The sequence below is a fragment of the Spea bombifrons genome, chromosome 3 (assembly GCF_027358695.1).
Source record: "Spea bombifrons isolate aSpeBom1 chromosome 3, aSpeBom1.2.pri, whole genome shotgun sequence".
Classification (NCBI taxonomy): domain Eukaryota; kingdom Metazoa; phylum Chordata; class Amphibia; order Anura; family Pelobatidae; genus Spea; species Spea bombifrons.
In genome coordinates this window covers 29,749,214-29,755,256 of record NC_071089.1, presented here as the reverse complement: position 1 = coordinate 29,755,256, position 6,043 = coordinate 29,749,214, and positions in this window count along the sequence as shown.

Sequence of the window (6,043 nt, the reverse complement as noted above, 5' to 3'; positions counted from 1 at the left end):
TCATTGGCTGTCATTATTAATCTGGCGGGGCTATGCTGTGTGTGTGTGTGTATATTACACTTAGTGATGGGAAGTTCGGATCATTAAAGTGAATCGGATCATTTCGATTCGTTCACTGAAATGATCCGATTCATGATCCGGATCTTCGGATCACTCAGTGTGTCTGCACGGAGTTACTGTTTTCCAGTAACTCCGTGCAGGCACACTAACGATTGGCCCCGCCCCTTTTATTATGAATCCTCCCCCCTGCCTCCAGTGATGTCAATGAAGGCAGAGAGTCGTTCAAAGATTCGGATCTTACAGGGATCCGAATCTTACAGGGATCCGGATCACTGTAAGATCCGGATCATTGTAAGATCCGGATCATTGTAAGATCCGGATCTTTGAACGACTCTCTGCCTTCATTGGCATTCTAATCATTAAGAGAATGTCACCATACTGTTATAAATAAATATATTAATAATCACTGCCCCCAGGATTTACATTCCCCTTTACCTGCAACTCCACCTTAAGCTAACTTTATTAAATTAATTAAATTAACCCTCACCATTAAATTAACCCTAAACACCCCATCAACCATGACTGCCCTAAAATTAACCCTTAACACACCATCAACCATGACTGCCCCTAAAATTAACCCTTAACACCCCATTAAGCATAACTGCCCCAAATTAACCCTAAACACCCCATTAAGCATAACTGCCCCTAAAATTAACCCTTAACACCCCATTAAGCATAACTGCCCCAAATTAACCCTAAACACCCCATTAAGCATAACTGCCCCTAAATTAACCCTAAACACCCCGTTAAGCATAACTGCCCCCAAATTAACCCTAAACACCCCATTAAGCATAACTGCCCCCAAATTAACCCTAAACACCCCATTAAGCATAACTGCCCCCAAATTAACACTAAAGACCCCATTAAGCATAACTGCCCCTAAATTATCCTTAAACACCCCATTAAGCATAACTGCCCCCAAATTAACACTAAAGACCCCATCAACCATACCAATTTATTAGGTAATTTATCTGGAGTACATGCAATTAATTTAGGGGTAGTTATGGTTAATGGAGTATTTAGGGTTAATTTCAGGGGCCGTTATGGTTAATGGGGTCTTTAGGGTTAATTTCAGGGGCCGTTATGGTTAATGGGATCTTTACGGTTAATTTCAGGGTCAGTTATGGTTGATGGGGTATAAGGGTTAATTTTATGCTGATGACTGAGGGTTAATTTAATTAATTTAATAAAGTTAACTGTAGGTGCAGTTTTGGGTAAAGGGGGGCAAACTCAGGGGAATCTAAATCCTGGGGGCAGTGTGAACATTATTAATGTATTTATTTATAAAAGTATGGTATCAGTAATATTCTCTGAATGATTCGAATCTCTGTAAGATTCGGATCCTTGTAAGATCCGGATCCCTGTAAGATTCGAATCATTCGACTCTTCGGTTCATTCGACTCTTCGGTTCATTCGACTCTTCGGTTCATTCGACTCTTCGGTTCATTCGACTCTTTGAACGACTCTCTGACTCTATGAGTCATCGTTCCTATGAGAATTAATGAGCTGTAACCTGACCCCAGAGTGCTCTGCAGATGACTCACAGCTCTAGGATCAGGTTACAGCTGCATGATGATTCACAGACTGAACCGCTACAAACGAATCGTTCAGTCTAGTGAACCGACTCATCCGGATCACTAAAAAGAACCGGATCAAATGAACGATTCGTTCATGATCCGGACATCACTAATTACACTCTGACAGACAGAGTGAAGTCTTTGATGAGGTACTGCAATCAAAAGGAAGTTGTATTGTTGTTATATATGTACTCACTGAAGACGCTGGTATCTGCCTCGTTTTAAATATCATTATCTAAGCTTAGCGGATATAACATTGTTATTACTTGTTCACAAATGTGTTTGGGGGGTCACAATTAACCCCTCCCTGACCGGACTGGGTTTCAAACTTTGTGCTCTTCGTTTCAATGGCTGTTTTAACATTTTGGCAGCGTTTGCACTTAGCTGTAATGGTCTTCTTTCTCATTTAGTGTACCAAACATCTTTCACCTATACCATTACCAAATCATTTAATGTACTATATATATATTTTAAAAATTGGAGAAAAAAAAAACATTTTCTGACTTGTTTGTAAAATCTTTTACTCATTTACAAAAGCTAATGAAGAAAACCTTCTAAATAGACTTTATTGTATTTATTGTAGATATACATTGTTCCTGAGTTTAGAAATACTCTGTATTAACACACATTGTACTTCAGGTGTCAAACAACATGCCAATATGTGACAACTAAACACCCCAGGGTATTTTAAATGGTGGTAGTGTAACACTTTCTGTGCATTAATTCTACCACTTGCTTTTGTCAGCCTTTGGTAGAATTAGTGTATAGAAAGTGTTACAAAAATAAAAGTGCACAAATACCATTTGCAATACACTAGCTTGATGGGGAGTAAATTGAATTGGCAGGCTTCAAAGATGTCCCAAACAGGACCACATTTCCCAACTCCTATTCAGGGACGCTTACTTTCTTACTTACTTTTGCAATTGTAGTACCACAGATGGTACTACAGCATGACTTCAATCATCATATAGCAAGCCAGGAGAGATGGTGGTACAGCAAGACTCCTTTCATTGTATAGTGAGCCAGACACAGATGGTGGTACAACATGACTCCTATCACTATATAGTGAGCCACAGACAGTGATGCAGCATAACTACCAACTACAAATTTTATTTCTAAAATAACCCTATTTCCATGAATACAAGAACAGACAGGCTTCTGTCTGTTTTAAGCAATGTCTGTATTAGCAGTAACTTTAAGGACTGGCACCTGGCCTGGGTGGCAGGTAAAGTCAAGTGGCCTCATAGCCCCCCCCAGTAACTCACTGACACACATTTGTACTTACACTTACGCTAACACACATTTACACACACACACATACAGTAACGCACACTTAAACACTTATGCTAACACACACTCCCCCTCACACACACTTAAACATAGACAGTCCAAGTCAGACCAACCCTTTGTGAAGAATTTTGGACCATTGTCATTTAACTGTATCCTTGCAGGTGATTGGTTGTATGAGCTATTATATGGAAGTGCATGGGTTCTGCTGTAGACTGACCACTTTGAATAAGGATAACATTTACAATATATATAGTATATTTTCTTAACAAAAATCTGTACTGGCATTCCTCTGTTTCCTGTGTGCATGTTTGTTAAATTGGTATATTTTTATTTTCCCATGCAGGCCTGTTTCTGTATACATTGACTCGAAATTACAGTCAAGCAAAGACTATTCTGAGAGATTGTACCAGTGTCAAAACTTGATAATGCTGTACCTTTAAAATTGGTATTTTCAGGTTTCTGGGCCAGAAAAGGAAAAGACAGCATATCCCCATGGGAGTAGTGTAGCCCCAGAAAACAAAGATTGGGAACCCAGTTTCCACTTTGTCCGTACTTGCCACATTGGAGCAATGGCACACAACGAAGGGAAGTACAACACCCTGAGCTTCAATGAAATTTAAAAAAAAACAACATTACAACAGAGTACCGTATTTGCTCGATTATAAGACAATGTTTTTTTCAGAGCAAATGCTCTGAAAAATACCCCTCGTCTTGTAATCGGGGTCATCTTCTAATCAGACCTCAAATGAGGTCTGACTATTAGACTAAGATCCAGATCCCCCGCATCGCTGCACGGGATCTGGATCCTCTTGTATGGTAACCTCAGCTGCTGCCGGCGTCTATCACCGAGCGCCGGCAAAAGTGCCGGCAGCAGCCGAGGTTCCATACGCACGTACCTTCCTAATGGGATAGCCCGCTCACTGCGGGGAAGCAGAGCTGGTTGGGGAGATTGCTGCAGGACCGGGACCCGATGGCACTGTGCCGTCCCAGAGCGGATCCAGTAGACCTCGTCAATTTTCTGCAGGAGGCGAGGCCTAGCGGGGTAACACAGCGTCATGCTGAAATCCCGAAGGAGCTGCAGCAAGCATCTGCTGAGGCATCGTGGTGAGTGAAGTGCTTGAGTGGGTATATTAGTGTCTGGGTATCTAAGTGTCAGAGTGGGTAGGTAAGTGTCTCAGTGGGTAGGTAGGTGTCTGGGTGGGTATATTAGTGTCTGGGTATGTAAGTGTCCCCCTATATGCCACCCTGTCCCATTATATGCCTTTTAACCCCCTATATGCCAGAGTGGCATATAGGGGGTTAAAAGGCATAACATGGGACAGAGTGGCATATAGGAGGGTATAAGGCATGCCTGGGGGCAGATGTGCATAACTGGGGGCAGATGAGCATAACTGGGGGCAGGTTGGTAAATAAAAGGAAATTAAAAACACAAAAATAGTTTACATGAATTAATATTTACTAGTAAAACTTTTTTCCTATAGGGTCGTCTTATAATCAGGCTTTTTCTTTTTTTCCTAAATTAATATTCAGATTTTGGGGGTCGTCTTATAATCAGGGTCGTCTTATAATCGAGCAAATACGGTATTATTAGAGATCAACACAGGAAAAGTAAGCATACCTTGAAACTCTAGTCTTAATAACGTGCAGAATTATTACAGTCTGTCCATTTTTCCCTGCTGTAAATTTAGTTTATCTAAGAAGACAGGAGAAGACATTGAATGTTGGCCGTCCCTGTTGTTTTTTTTTACTTCAATGTGATGTCACTTTGAACTTTTGCATATTTTCTAAACGCAGTTTACATTGTACACCAGCTTCTTGTTTTATGGTTACTCTGAAGTTGTAAGGGAATCAATCTCTCTTCTTGGACATGCATGTAGGTTAACTGGATTTCATTGAATGAACTAACATAACCACAGCAATAAGCCATGAGCTGGTAACCAATAACGGCAGACATGGGGTTGCCACATACTGTAAGTAAATTAGGCTTATGGTTCATTGAGGCATAGGCTTCATTGGTTTTAGTAGCCGTATATTGGATGGAGGAGAAAGACCTATTGATGCGTGAGAGGTTGCACTTAAAGTAATATAACTGTAATGTTAATCATTCTTGTAGTTAAACTCTGGAGGGTGACCCAGAGACACTGGGAAGCAGTGCTATTTCCCAGAGATGCCAGATTAAACACAGAGAGTTCCCAGGTATGGCTAGAAGCATCAAAGGCTGCCACTAGGTTTCTATAGCGCGTGGTTGTGTTTAAGGCAGCATTTAAGGAGGGTCTGGACCAGGGGTACAAAGCAACTTTGTAGGGGATATTTGACTAAATGTGCTATATACACCAATGACTTCTACGAACCGTGTCCTGGATAAACCCTTCTTTGGATGCTTTGCCTGAGAAACTGTCTTGCAGGGTTACGGAACAAGTAAAAATTTACAGAATCAGAAAGAAATGCAGGAGACAGTAATATCGATGTTGTCATTTGGAGTTTAATTTTGGCACATTCAAAAAACAGACATGGATATATCTTCATCTATTTTTTTAAATGACTGAAATAAAGAAAGAACACAAACAGTGTCAAAAGGTGGCATTGGTGTAGTGAAAACCAATAGGTTGTATTTGCATAGATGTGTTCTTCCTTAAGACTCTTTTTCTAAACTAAAATAAGCCCCAGAAAACAGAGGAGTCTGTTTTGTCTATTTTATATTATGGTGCATTTTCATCACTTTCATCTTTTTGTGCTGGGTATGTCTTGATTTAAACTGCATTTAAACTTGATTTAAGTTTATTGGAAATAACATTATGCGTGATGATAAACGACTAGCTTTAATTCACATTTTATTGGTTGCAGATGAAACCCATCTGTAATACTTATTTATTCATGTACTGACTGCGCTTGTACTAATACCCAGTATCCATGATAATCACCTTGTTAGATACACATAAAAAACAGTGGATGTCATTTCATTGACCCAATCAAAACTAGAGGCACATATCAAATGTAAAGAATATCCAAAGTTCTAAGATAATCTATTTTCTTCAATAAATACATACAAATACCCTGCTATAATAAATACCAAGCAATTGCAAACACAACACAGGTTTACCCAAAGAAAATTGTGA